We start from the raw sequence: 15,060 nt of genomic DNA, 5'->3' as shown, positions 1-15,060 counted from the left end.
TAAGTTTTGACTTACTGTTAGATGTCTGAGCATCTTGATGGATTTAGCCCTTAATCATGGAGAAAATGTTTGCTTGGCACAATGCAGTGTCATACAAGGATATCCAAATGAACTCCAAGGCAGATTAGGGACCAGACTGAGAACAGCACCTTTAATGTGGCACTCCTGTATCTTCTCCAGGTATGAGTCTACACACAGTGGTGGTAGTCTAGTAACTCTCGTAAACTGTCCAAAGTGATCCTAAATCTACAGCAGATTAAGCCTTGAAGCTGTGAAATTTGGGCCATAAGGAAAAGGTACAACTGGTTCACAATCAGTTCTCTGTGAATCAGAATCTGTAGGTAGATACATCCCCAGGGGAAGGATGTGGTAAATACCCTTTTGTAGTATGAAGAAACATTTTTGTGTCTGTGTAGTTTTATCATTTTAAATGGCAGCTGTTTATTTGGTGGATTGCAATGTTAGAAAAAAGGCTGGGTACATAGGTCTGGTTAAAGAGCAAGTGAGGTAATGATATAATCATAGAGGTGTTTACGTGTCTTTAAAATCCAACTCCACACTAACAATGGAATACAGTACATGTAAATATGTGGCCCTAATTTATTAAACTCTTGTGCCTGTAAAGTGGAAGCTACTCCCATGTCCAGTAGAGTTTCTGGGACTGTACCCTGGGTGGCCTCTAGCAGGACATGGGCTCAGACTCTGAGACAGATCCTAGTTCTTCCCAGCACTGCCTTTCTTGTACCATCTTGCTTTTCTCAAAGGTTGTTACATCTTGGTTTGGTTGAGGTTCTTCTACAGTGTATGTCAGCTTAAGACCAACAGTGTATTTGCAAATGCTGAAATTAGTGTATTTCTCCCTTTATTTCAGGAATATATGTTTCCCCAGCTCTAGTTCCATTGTCCAGTATGCAATATATATGATCTTTTCAGCCACAGAATTTTTCCAGGTAAGTACTAGATGAAGGTGGACATCCTGTAAATTTTAGTTATAATAAATTTATTTCCTATATTGTCTAATTTTTCATATTCTAAAAATAGTCTGATGATCTAGTGCTAAAGAAATTAATAACTTGCACTTCTATTATGCTGCCTCTGAGCTATCACAGAATCAATATCAAATCAACACATACAACTTAATACTAGAAAGAAAATACTGCTTTTCTATGAGCTTGGAAACTCAACAGTGAAAAAAAGGTTAGGCAAGTTTGCTCCTAATTTAGGTGTTACTAATATGCAAAACATATTGATTAACTAGTTAATCTAGTTTGTGAATCTCAAAACCTTTGGCAAAATGGTTACATAGAAAAGGACTGAGTAACTTGCTGTTGAACACCTACATCAGGACATGGAATAAATCCCAGCTGACCCAACTGCTAGTTCTGTACTTTAAATTAGGAGACATTTCCCTCAGACAGGCAGTGAGCACAAATACACTTGAGTATTTTGATGTTCAGGGCTATAGTTTAACCCAGATTTGAGCTTCCAGTAAATGTAACAGGCCAAGAGATTTCACATCCAGTACTCCGTTTGACCTAGCTTTGATGGCATCCAAAAGTGATGATTGTAAAAGGACCTGCGTGATAGAAATTCACAGTGATATTCAAATTTCTTATGGACGAATATCTTCTTCACAGTTATGACAGGTGGTGTCGGTAGTCTTGACAGATGCATCAAAGATTTAGTGATATGGAAGTTACACCATTGTGGTGTTCTGATGCTAATGACAAATCTCTGTTGGAACTTAAAACTAAGTGAGTCTTTAAGAGGCAAAGCAACAGACAGAGAGCTTGAAAGGCAAAGTGAAAGAAACATGTCTGCTCTCCTTTGTTGCTAATAAAACTCTGACTCACTTGCAAAAGTGTTCTAATAAAGCACTGCATAGGAGTGTCACATCTACAGAGAAAGCCCTGAAAACTGGATCTCCCCACAGTTAATCTCTTCTCTAGAGTGATGGCATGGTAAATTTTGGGTAGTCCTTGGATATTTTGTACTGTGGAGAAGCTCACTCCAGACATTTTCAAATGCCAGTTTCGATCATCCTAGTGGAGCTATTTTATTAGAAATTGTCTAATGATGTGATCATGAGAATGAAGATTTTTACATATGTCAAAGTATAAAACCAAAATTGGAGCATTCCCAAAATATTAGTTCTTTTTAAAAATCTTTTGTCGTTGTTGTTTTATACACAAAAGCAAATATTTAACCCAGTATTTTTCAAAAACTTTTTTTCTTGAAAAATTGAGTGCAACATAGTGGTAAAAAATAAATTGTATCAATTCATGATCAAGCTGGTAACAAGCTGTGTGTACAATCCTGACTTTCTTTTCTGTGTATGTGTTTGGTTAATAAGTATTCTTTTTTGGAATAAAACCAGAAAAAGTGGTTTCCAGAAACAAAGCCGAAGCACTCTATCCCATAAGCAGAGAAAGATGAACTGATGACTTGAAATCTTTGCTCTCTGTTTGTTTCATGAAGGAACTCTTAAACTTAGCACGTGCGAAGTTATGTCTGACTACATTTACCCAAGTGATTTTTCCAGAACTTACACTTATCACTAAGTGAATGTATAAGGACAAAATACAAATAGCCCAGGCTCTGTCTACACAATAACAAAAAGTATTGTTTCAGATTTTTTTTTCCTTGTTTTTAAGAAGGACAAGTGTGTTATGGAACAAAGCAATATTCTCAACAGTTGATAATGCCTTCTTCTTTGTATCCATACAATATTATTACTTTACTATAATAATAAAATAATTATTATATAATCTTATTATATATTATAAAATATTATTACTTACAGTCCTCTGGCTAGTCCAGTGGAGCTTAATGGCATATATAACCTTTGTATGGATAACCTTTACATGGATTTTTTTAATATACTTTTATATATACATATATATATATATCACTCTCTCAGAAATCTCATGTGCTGTAAGTCCTAAAGAAGCCTAAGGAATTAGCTGCAGAACCTGTTAAGTTTACATAAGAGACTACTGATATAGGTCTGCATCCAGTGAAGTATGCCTCAGTTCAAAATTATGGTCTGAAGAAGCTCAGTAAGCTACCACCTGATACCAGTAGTGCCTAATCCTTCCCTTTCATTTCAATTCCCCCAGGAATGGCACCACCAGTCCCGTCTTATGCTGAATAGCTCTGCATCAAGCATAGTCTTGTTTTAGAAACTGGGGATTTCTAGAAGCCTTCATGCAGGAGGTATTTCAGAGAAGGACAGATAAGCCCAAAACATGATTTCCTGATCTTTGAGTGCTTTCCATGGCACATGACCCACCTAACTTTCAGCATGTCTTTACTTTTTTAGCATGACTTACATGAATTCTCCCCTTGGAGCGCACTCTAAGTACACAAATGTCTACCCTGCAGGTCTGCCCAGGGTGAAATTGTGCCTTCGTGCCATGATCCAGTATCCCAACAGATGTCCCAGTTATGGAAAAACATCTGTTTGAGTGTGTAGATACGCGCTGCAAGATACAGAAGAGAACATTTGCTCTGAGCCAGACCCTGACAGGAAAAACTCTGTTCAAACTACAGCAAATTTGTAATGTAACATACTACAGTTTCATCTTCCTGAAGAATAGCGTTCCCCTGAGATTTAAGGTCCAGAGATTTAAGGTTCAGACACCATGACTGATACTCCAACTAAAAACAGGGGCATAACACGTCCAAAGCCACATCATGGTGCCACTTAAGCTAAAATGAGCCTACACATGAGAAAAGCCTTGGATTATTGAAAATTGAGAATTATTCCTCATCACTTATTCTTGCACACTATAAACTCTTAAATTCTTGTTTTTCCTGAGAGCTGCAACTATGAGAAATCTTTCTGCAGATATGTTGGATTTTTAAGTGCTATTATTAGCTTATTGAAATGAAACTGCTGTTAAAATGAAAGGCTTAAATGCGAAACCAGTATGGGGTAACCTTAAACAGGGATAACTTCATTGTCTTGCCAAAAATCATACTCCAGTAAGGCCTGTCATGTGATGGCTATGGACATGAAGAAGTTAGTAAGGATTTAATATCTAGAAATTGTAGTAGTAATGCTATAAAATACAGTAGCACCGCTTTAAGCAGAGAGAGAAGATAGTTAATCTATCAAGATTCCATCTCTTCCACTGAAAAGAGCAGCGCCCAAGAAGAACCCAAAGGCTAAATAGCCAAAATGTAAAATTACAGATCTCTGAGATGACTACAGCAGAGGTGGACTTGCCGATATTAAACTAGTGTGTCACAGGACTGTAAGCACTTTGCTACTTTCCAAAGAGTGATTTGCCACCTAGCTCAATAATGGAGTGGATGGCTGGAAAATGGGCTGTGCTCAGTTTTTTTATATATATATATATATATATATATATATATGTATGCCGATTGTCTACCAGGAACTTGGTCATAACCTCAAATGGCATTATAGCTCTGATGGTTATGCCTCCTGCCCTACCTTGCCTTTAGCATCAACAAGACCACGTTGTATATCCAGGTCACTTTATGCTATTTACCTTAAAAAAAAAACCAATCTCAAAGACAGATCCAAAAACAAAGGTTGATTCAGAACCAAAAAGCAACAAAGAAAAGCAGAAAAGAAAACCAGAGGGAAAAGCTAACAGACTTTTGGAGGTATTTTAGTTAATAATATTAGAATATTATTTTTTAAAAAAAAAAAAGTTTTTAAAGCTTTTAAATTTTGAGGAAAGAAAATACAAAATCTAGTCATTGGCAAGAGCGGAAGCTGCAAAGAACGTTTCACCTCTACTAGTTAAGACTGGCCACAATTTTAGGCTAGGGTTAATGTAAAAAAAAATAAGGCAAAGTTTAGAAATAATTGGCACAGAGGTTGATTGACAAATCAAGTTCACATGGCAGGCATCTTTGTAATAAAGCTGCTTCATACTAAGAATTAGATGACAAAAGAAGGGCTCTGGTCTGAAGATGTATTTGCCTAGCATTGTACTCCATACCTTCAGGTGTACTGGGACTTCTTTGTAAATTTGCATCTGAGGCTTGGGTAAGAGTTATCCCTAGCAGTTTAATGTGAAATTACCTTGTTTTCTAAATTATGATTATTTTTCTGATAATTTCACTTGAATTTTACTTTGCTGTTCACTTCAATAACAACTAAAATGTAAGATTTCCCCTCTCTCCCACAAATACTGTTTTATAGCCTTTTTCTCACAGGCCCACCTGTGTTCTGACCCCAAGTTCCACCTTTGTCCAGGAAACATTGCAAATCTTTATGCTGGCTGGAGTTAACAGAACGTTTTCAACACGATGACTCAACAGAAACTGCCTTATTCATACATATTTTATGCTCTGGATAGAAGGATAACACAACAAAGCAGCTCAGCTTCTATAAAAAGAGTTTGAGGACCTAATTTTCCTGTTTGTTAGTCCAGGTTTATGTCAATAGAATTTCAGTAGAGTCCGACCTGAATAACGCCATGGTGAATCAGTCTCTGAGGTCATACCCCCTGTGTGCAGGTACATTAGCTAGGAGTTCTTCTATTTTATAAATCTTTTTATAATCAGGATGCCTAAGACTGTAAGACACAAGATTTTTAATATTTCCAATAGCCTACATACACATCCACAAACAGAGAGAACAAAAGCTATAAAGCACCAATCACACTGATGCACTGCCTTAACCTTTTGAATATGTGATGTTTTGCTTCATGGTTATGTGTTTCACAGAGTCTTAGATTATACAAAAGAAGTAAGCAGCCAGTAAAAACAGAGAACTACACCTTCAATTAATGTGAATTATCTGTAAGAGGCAAAGCAGATATTTTTGCCCTTTTTTTAGCTGAAAAATAACTTAAATTTTTAGGGGAAAAAATGAATAGACTTTCTTTTAGTAGACAATCCTGGGGGTAATGGGGCAGAAGAGGGTAGATAACATGCTTAGCTTTGTAAGCAGAAGTAACATTCCCCTTTCTTTCAAGATACTAATTCCACTCTTCCATTTACAAATATTTTTTAGCAAAAATACTTACCATTACACAAGCATTAGGAGTATTAAATGTACACTATAATAAAAAATTAATTAGTAAGGAAGGCAACTCTGCCTCCAGGCAGGTACTGATAGGAATCAGTGGCTGACTCCTACCTATACATTTCAGCTGGCACCGACAGGGTGAGAGCTAGCCCAAATGTTCAATGCTTGTCTCTTGCTTCTGTTTTCCTTCATTCAACTTGCTTATTTTCTTTATTGCATGGAAGTAAATGTGTATAGAAGTGGGAGGTTTTTTGGTCTAATTTGCAACATTTTCACTTTTTGAATATCTGTCAGGCACAAGTGACTTACAGAGCAAAGATTGAGTAACAGCGAACTAGAGAAGACTAAGAAGCTAAAGGGAATGAGGTTTAGTTCTCTTTTCAAATGCATAAGGAGTGCTGAAATTCTGATATCTCATTCTTGTGAAAGATTGCAATAGTCACCAGAAATGGTACGTATATGGTAGAGCAATCAAGTGAAGCAAAAAAGTGACAACCTTCTTCCCTGGAGTGAATCAAGGGTAACAACTAGAAATTATAACAAGTTTTTGATGCCAGTTGTGGAATTTCCAGACATCACCTGGAAAGAAAACCTGACACAGAAAAGCAGGCAAGGGGACAGAAGGAAGGCAAGCATAGCCTAAGCTCTTGTTAAACTGAATTGGCTTGTAGAGGCTTGCAGTCTATCCATCAGCCAAACACTCAATCGTGCATCTGAATGAGGCAAAATTCTGTAGCCAAACATTTCACTGAAATGCCAAAACCAGCACTTAGCTGAAACGTACATGCAAAGGTTTTTGTTTTTCTAGTTGCATTCCAGAGTTGCAGTCCAGCTGTTCCTAAGTGTACTGGGTGTATTGCCACAGAGAAGTGGTTATAAGGTAACATTTTTGAGGCAATCAGAAGAATGGTACCTCTATGAAATTTCAAATGTGAAATTTAAGATACAGCAATTTTTAGCTGGCCTGAAAATGACAAGAAATGGAAATACTTTCATCAATCAGACTTAAATGCATGTAAAAATTATTTATGATATGCTTACCAACAGATAAATTATCCTGTGGTGAAATGCAGAATTTGTTTAATAGGTAAACCTTTGCTTTAGCATCAGAGTGGAAATATATTTTGGACTGCATCTGGTCCTTGAATTGATTTAATCATGGGGGGGGAAATGGTTTTGGAAAAGCAATCAATTATCTGTTCTGTGACAGGAAAAAATATTGCCACGATATTTAACATGATCTTGCATTAAGAAGCCTTTAATTGTAACACAGTGAAATAATTGCCATTAAACACGGGAGTTTATGTCACTATCTAAGCAATTCTGCCATAACTTGTAAAAACACATGCATTTGGGAAACACAGGGTCAAAAAACCCTCTCTGCCTGAGTTCTCATTACAGCCCATTGCTCCCCCTTCGTGCTATTAGCCTTTCATAATGTAAAACATTTCTTCATTTCCAACAGATAATACTTTCAGTCAAAAGGTAATTTTTGAAGTCTATTACTTGCATTCTTAGTGAAGAGTACAATGTAGCATTTTGTTCTAATATGCCATTGAAATTGTTTGAGTAGACACACCATGGAATCAAATACAAAATGTCAAAATGGTTTCCATTAACTATGCACATTTGCACTGCTTCAGTTAATGGGCATGTTTTTGTTCTTCTCCTTCATCTTCGCATCTATAAGATGAAATGATTCAGTTAATGTAACTGAAAAGTACATTGAAAAGGTAGAGCAAATTACAAAAGCATCAAACCACAATTCCACCCACGTACTTTATTTTATAATGAAGTTTAATAATGACTAAAATTGTCTTCAGATTTAAACATCAGTCATTTCTGCAATTGTGGTTAATGTGAAAAATCTCACCCACAGTAATGTTTTAGGAAAACATGGTAGAAATTGTACATTATATTTTATACTGAGATGTCATAATGAAATCTTAACTAGATATCATTGAAATATATAGTATGTTAAAAGTAATTTACCACTATGGGCAGGACTGAAACAGGGACTATGTCCCCATCAGCATGATAACAGGTAGGGAAAGTACTTTTTATGTTATAAAACCTCTATTGTGCTTCACCACCATTATGGTGAGAGAGACTTTGATACTAGGTATCATCTAAAATACTGTTATAATATCTAAAGTACTTGTTTTGTACTGATAGTGTCATAAAGAGTGTTTTACGAGACTGAACATCAATGAGAATATTATTTTCTCGGAAGGACACAAAATGGATTCATCTTCATTTTGAACACAGAAGTCTCTTACAGCAATAAGATGTTTTTGAATGGTTGCCTTTCTTACCCTTGCTTTGTGGGGCTGTTATATGCCACCAAATCCTTAGCCCCTGAGTGGGCCACGTTTAGGAGCAGGATCCCCAGGAAGGTCTCCGGGCTGCCTCCTGTGTTTCAGTAGCACCAGCTGGCTTCATATAGGTTCCTGCGGCAAAGAGCAAAACAGCCGAGGAGAAATGTTCTCACATAGCTCTGTGCCTGGTTGAGAGAGAGCTAAACATTGTCCTTCTCTGGCTGAATGAATTTTTAGACATTGAAATTTAATTTGGGTCAAAGTTGGATTAACTGCCATGGAAACTGTATTTAAGCCACTCTTAAAAAGAAAAAAAAAAAAATCCCCCAACCCTATATTCTGCATATTCAGGTTCTCTTAGTGCCTGAATAAATGAGCTCTCCCAATAATTAAATTTAAAGCCAGCCCTGTGCGGCACCTCTCTCTAAGGACCTGTGCGGCGAGGAGAGGCAGCCCAGGCACAGGGCTGGGAGGGAGAGATGGCTGCTGATGCTACCCCTGCCCTGGCACCTGCCTGCCCCTGCTTCCTCGCCCCTTCCTCACCCACTAACAAGTTAAATCCTACATTTGTTAGGTTTTTGGTTTTCTCCTCGAGATTAAATTTTCTGGCAGTGGTCACCAGATGGCAGTATTATATCATCAACCCTTTACCCCTGCGGACCCCCTTAAATGACAGAGCAAAAAAATAGGTTTAAGTGGGCCATGGCTGGTGCTGCTGCACAGTGGCTTGCTAGGACCTGGCTTGGACAAAGCATCCTGTGTCCTTCTATCCTCTTAAGGCCAAAAAAATCTTAAAAGAGATGCTATGTGGCCTAGCCTGCAAACCCTAAACTCAGGACTTTCCACTGAAGATGCTTCTTACGTAAGGTGAAGGGTATTTCTTTGGGGAAGGAAAGTGTGTTTGTGGTTTCATGTCTATAAATTCGGATACAGTTAGTCTCACAGCTGAGCTAGACGAGTCAGTTTTTTCCAAGACTGAGAAATTGCCACTTCCACTAAGTTTGATGGGCAATGTGCTGCTAAATATCAGAAAGAGGCTAAATAATTTATTCTATCTTGATTTATTTACAGTATATATTACTTCTGCAGAACATAACTTTCTGTAGACCCCTGTATACCTGAATTGTGGATGACCTAAGGAACCACACATTTGATTATCTTGCCAGCTGCTCAGATTCAGTCCCAATGCTCCTTAGGTCCAAGCTTCTTATAATGGACTTTTTTCTTTTCTGGTAGACTGTATGGTTAATTTCCTCAATAAATTAAAATGTACATAGTTTAGATGTCCATAAACACTGGGTGAGTCACAGACAGTGTCTGGGATGATGCTGCAGTATCCTCTGGGGCCACATTGCAGCACAAAATACGTGTTTTCCACTGTTAGACACGTGGCCACAACCTACAGTTAGTTCGTATTCCCTCCCTTTCTGCCCCTGCTTCAGTGTGGTTGCAAGAGTCTGTAAGTAGAAATAACACCAAGGTTCTTTCTGTATGTGACAAGTTCATATCAGATTTAAAATCCTCTGTTCATTCACTTGAATGTCAGTTTTAATGAAAATGTCTAGGACTGCAAAAGCAAAGTAAAAGTACAAGCAATTAGATGGCCTGCAACCCTCCTTATGTGATTCCTGCAACACCACCACTATGCAGATATAAGATCATCTACTGCCAGTGATACTAGACCATAGGATGGTATCATTAATACCGATGTCGATGCTTCTGTTTTGCAGGTTTGTGTCTTCTTCAGACAACGATCAAAAAATGACAAGACCATCATTCCCCACACATCATGCATCATATGCTTCCTAAACCTGGTGGACATAAGCTGCAAAGATAGCTAGGCATTACCTAAATTATCTGCAGTCCTTTGACATGCGAATCCTGTTCTCACAGGTAATCCATTAAAATACCATTTTTCCCTCCGCACAGAGGAATGTGACATGGCAGAAAGCACCACGCTCTTCAATTATCTGGATTAATTCTCCAAGCTATGGACTAGTTCAGTTAAGTCACACCCTCAAGGTTTTATGTGTGCCCACAGGCACAGCAAATAAGACACTGCTAGTTACTCAGTTTTCACTGTATCCTGGAAAAATTCCTTGCCACTGCAATCTATGGGTCACAGCTATTGTACTCAGATCATTGATTTTGTATACTGCTATAATAACTAAAGATACTCTATTCAGGGCTCAGCACCACATGATGAAAACTGGCCTGGGTTGCTATCAGCTCTTCCTGCTCCCCCCAGGGAGTTTGTGTCAGTTAGAAAGGTGTTATTCCATAAAATAAAGGGAAGCAATTTGTTTTTCTAGGAAGTTCAAAGGTCAGAAGGGAAAATTCAAATGCAAAAGGTCTTATCACAATCTCCTCACTAGATGCAACTAGTTCTAGTCACAGGCAAGAGAAGAAATAATGAATGAAAGTAACCCCCTTTGGGGGCACTGGTGCATCGGGTGCCAGTTACTGAATTACAGGGCAGACCAAGATTCAGGTATGTCATATCCTCTGCACAAAAAAACTAGGTCACCTTTTTCACAGATATGTGCCAATTTGAGCAAAGTCTCATCTGTAAGATATTATTTATAAAGGACTCTGACATTTGCTCGTATCTAACTCGGTATCACAACATAGCTGATATCATCTCATTAAAAGCAGGGTAGCATTGATTGCCATTAATGCCCCTGGGTCGAACTATTTATTATTTAGTTATTGAGCAGATCTATATGGAACAAGAAACTTGTCTTTGCCCCAAGGATCTTGGTGTATGTTCTGCTGGAAAAGCAAGTAGTAGATCTAGATATTATTAAAACCCATTCCCTGCTACAACATGAAACAATTAAGAGCTGGATTCAGGCTAAAGGTACTGCTGGTTTACTGTTTTAATGCAGCGATGCTTAGGAACCTTTGTGGGGGTTTTTTTTCTGGTATTCTTAGTGGAGCTTTACTTTCTTGTCTTCAAAATAGAATAAGACAGACACAGAAAAAGAGAGACGAGTGTAGTGGGATTTCTCTTTGATGCTGACCAACAGCTGAAGCTGAGAACAAGTTGTGCCTGTGCACTTTTCCATTGGAATTGGCAGATTTGCTTTAACAGATGAATGACAGCTCTGCTAGACAGCACAGGAGATGAGTGTTTTAAGAGGGACATGAGCAAAAAAAAGGTAATATTTTTATGCATAAGGCTGAGAAGGAACTCCTTCATTAGTGGTCAGCATGAAAAAATTGCACAAAAGGGAGAAGAATAGAAATTCGTAGATAGAACTAAATGTGAAGATGGAGACTGAGAGAAGCAGAGAAACTGGAGGCACAGGGACACAGCAGTGCAGCGGTGGAAAAGAGAGTTACACTTTCTGCAATGAATGGGAGCCAGTGGGAAGACTTGAAGAGGTGAGTGGCTTCATGATGGAAGACTGATGAATCAGAAAAAAATTTCTTTCTTGCCTTTTGCTAAATCTATTTGGCTAAGTAAGGTTTTTGTGCCTTTAGTTGTGCTATCAGATAATCTGTGGAACCTCTGTCACCCCATACGCTTACAGAAGATCCATGGAGCTTTTTTATATTTTTGGAAGCTGTTTGCCAACATAAATTTTTGCAGTGGTTTGTAAAGGCAGCTCAGCATAACGAGCAAGGATCCTTCTGTACCTAAGGGTAGAGCGTTGCAAAGGTGAGTAGGAAGTTCTCATCTAACACACCACGCACGCAGGCACAATCCTCCTTTTGCAGCCCAGACAGACTTTACACTCATGGGTGCTTCTTAAACTGCAAAGACTGGGCATAGAAATCAGTTACAATGCAGAAAGAGATCTATTTTAAATATATGTCAATCAATCCCATTTGCTGTTTGGACTCTGTACATGGATTTTTGTGTTATTTCTTGGCTGTTAAAGTTGGTGCCAGAGTCAAGGCATTTGTTTTTCTAACACAATGTTCTATATGTGTGAAAGAGGACTTCAAAAGTGGAACAAAGCTCCTGTTGTCAGAACAAAATCATAACTTTACTGAGAACATAGCTGAATATGACAGACATCAGTTGCTAAAAGGTACCATTCTTACTCCTCTATATTAAATAAAAATCAAATTTGGAGAATTACCATCCCATTAAGCTATTTTTAAATGGAAATTCGATGACATCTGCAAAGGTAAGTGGGTTTTTTTCTGGGTTTTTCCCTGGCCCTTTTGCTGAAAATGAAGCACAAAAGAAAAAAAACCCAAAAAACCAAAACAAACCCACAGTGTGGAAAGTGACTCTTCATTTTTGCTTAGGTGGTTAGGTGGCATATCCAAGGCCTGGTGACATCCAACACACTAAGCAAACATTATTCTTCTGGATTGTGGTGCTGGTGATTGTCAAAATAATATTTGAATAGTGAAAAATGTGACAGGATGTGTAATGTGCCAAATGAACTTTAAAGAAAGATTAATAAGCCAGGAAATAGTGCTCCAGTCTTTTTAATGCAACCTAATTACATTGCCATAATGATATTTAGATAGACCCATATGATACTTAGAAGAACTGTAAATCTGATGACGCTGATACTTTGTTTTTCTTTTTCATTTTTTGCTTTTCCTGACCTCTTTAAAACATGTATATTGTTCTCTACAGTTTGCCTTTGCTTCTCACGTCTCTGGAGAAACCCTCCTATCAGACTAGTTTTCCTCATAATTAGCAAGAAAAGGTTTTTTTTCTCAAGTTACTTTAAAGTGCCACTAATGATATATTAGAGAAGGATTCTTCCTAAGTAAGGAATACAACGGGAGATTATAAAAGATGTCATTGTCAAATGGATGCAGATGCATTCATATCCACTCCTGGGCAGACTGGGTAGGTGTTTAATGAAGAATATCTACTAAAAGTAACCCTACATCAACTTCTGAAGACCATGAAAAAAAAAAATACAGAGCAGTACAGTTGACTCAGAGTTTGCAAGTCTGGCTGGTTAAAGAGATTTGAGGTTTGGTTTTTTGTTGGGTTTGGGGTTTTGGGGGGTTTTTTTGGTCTGTAAATGAGCACTGAAATAGTTGTTATTGTTGTATAGTTTATATAGTTCTTTGCTGTACTACTGTTAGCCATCCAGTGCATGAATCCAGCTGAACATAATCATAAAGTAGAGCAAAAGCCTTGAAGTGATGGGTGAGGGGGGAGGGACAAAAACCAAATTACACCAGTGTAGTGCAGTCAGAAAAAAAACACAAATGGGCACCCTTCTTACAATACAGATTTTGTGAAATTGTGGAAATACTCCTATCATTTATGATTTCCTGAAGAATGGATAGCTATTTATAAATGAATGGCTCTGTAATAACTCGGTGACACCTTCATAAATCTCACCAATGTAGAGCAGTGTGTGACACATCTGATGAGAAATGTGTTTACTCCTTTCGGATTAAAAATAGAAAAACACAATAGAACAAGTTCATTGGCAGGTTCAGGTGGCCACTTAGTATATAATAGAATCAGGAAATGAAAGTGCCCTGTGGCACGGAGAGAAAAACCACTAGCACCCCTTTTTAGAGGACATGAGCAAGCGTGTTACTGTGGCTTGGTTTGTTTTTTTTATTTTCAGCATGTAAATATCAGCAACTGTACCTCTTTACAATCAACTAAATATTTATTCAATTCTTCTGCTTGTTATTTCTTCATTAACAAGGTTTTCCCTGCTGCGCAGTGGAATATGTGAGTAACACTGCAAATGTCAGAAGCACTCAATTTGGATCAACTGGAGGAAGTGATAACAAGACTCATAATCAAGTAGAAGTACAATAGTGGCACATTTCAAGCTGCAAAATAATAGATTGATTCAGAAGACTCTTCTCATGGGATAATACATCCATTTGTTCTTATTTTGAGATTTGTTTTTATTCATCTTCTCAATGGAATGATATGTTTTTCTTTTAGCATCCTATTTGGAGACAGTAATTTAAATTATATTAGACCACTAATTGTTGTTTTATAAAAGAAATGTTATATTTTTAATAAAGATAAACTCAAGCTAATATAAGGAGGGTTTAAAAAGCTTTGGATTAAGTTCTGAGGGTCTCACACTTCTTGCATGTCTGAGTTCTAGTGGCAGGGAGTTTTAACAGCATAGTGAAAAGTATTGAGCATCCTGTTTTAAAAGAGCAATGCTGTAATTTATTCTGGCAGCAAGGAAGGATCACATAAGCAAGTGAAACAGGGCTTTTATGAAAATTGGGGGTTTAAATTTGAAATGACACAATTTTTTCTTTACACTATAATCTATAAAAGTGTTACAATCGCATAACTAGTAAGAAAATCTAGAATATTTTCCTTTTGTCTGCTGAATCGCTGGATATCTAGTCTGTGGCAACAATAAAATGTCATTAGATTAATTTCATTGATACTGCTTGCTGTTCTCTCTAGATCTTTTTGCAGTGCAATGACAGGTTAATATTAAAGTCTGGTTCCATTATTTTTCAAAGACATTAACTGTAGAATATTGTCTCAAAATTACAACTCAGAGGTCTTTCTCCATTTCCTGTTTGCTAATCAGTTGGTGGCTTCTGAGTCATTTTTTCATTTCCAAACTGAAATGAATTAGATGTGTTCTATTGTTCTTTCTCTATGGGAAAAAAAATATATCAAATTTATTAAACATGATGGTCTTTACCCAGTAGGCCATTTTGAAGGACTCTCTAGGTTTCAGCATGATTATTCATGTGATTGGAGGCTACAAGATTGGGTCTCTCTTTGGCTGATGTATATTTTTATCC

The 15,060-nt window shown here is 37.4% G+C and overlaps 1 long non-coding RNA gene across 1 annotated transcript in view; it reads left to right on the top strand.

Moving 5' to 3' along the window:
- Positions 1 to 14,619, top strand: part of LOC142600364 (uncharacterized) — a 92,719-nt gene extending 78,100 nt beyond the window's left edge. The window contains exons 3-5 of the long non-coding RNA XR_012833815.1: positions 872 to 950; positions 10,059 to 10,221; positions 13,977 to 14,619. This is a non-coding gene — a long non-coding RNA (uncharacterized LOC142600364). The remainder of the gene's footprint in view (positions 1 to 871; positions 951 to 10,058; positions 10,222 to 13,976) is intronic.
- Positions 14,620 to 15,060: the final 441 nt, after the last annotated feature.

The sequence above is a fragment of the Balearica regulorum genome, chromosome 2, assembly GCF_011004875.1.
Source record: "Balearica regulorum gibbericeps isolate bBalReg1 chromosome 2, bBalReg1.pri, whole genome shotgun sequence".
Classification (NCBI taxonomy): domain Eukaryota; kingdom Metazoa; phylum Chordata; class Aves; order Gruiformes; family Gruidae; genus Balearica; species Balearica regulorum.
This window is presented reverse-complemented; position numbering and strand designations above follow the sequence as displayed.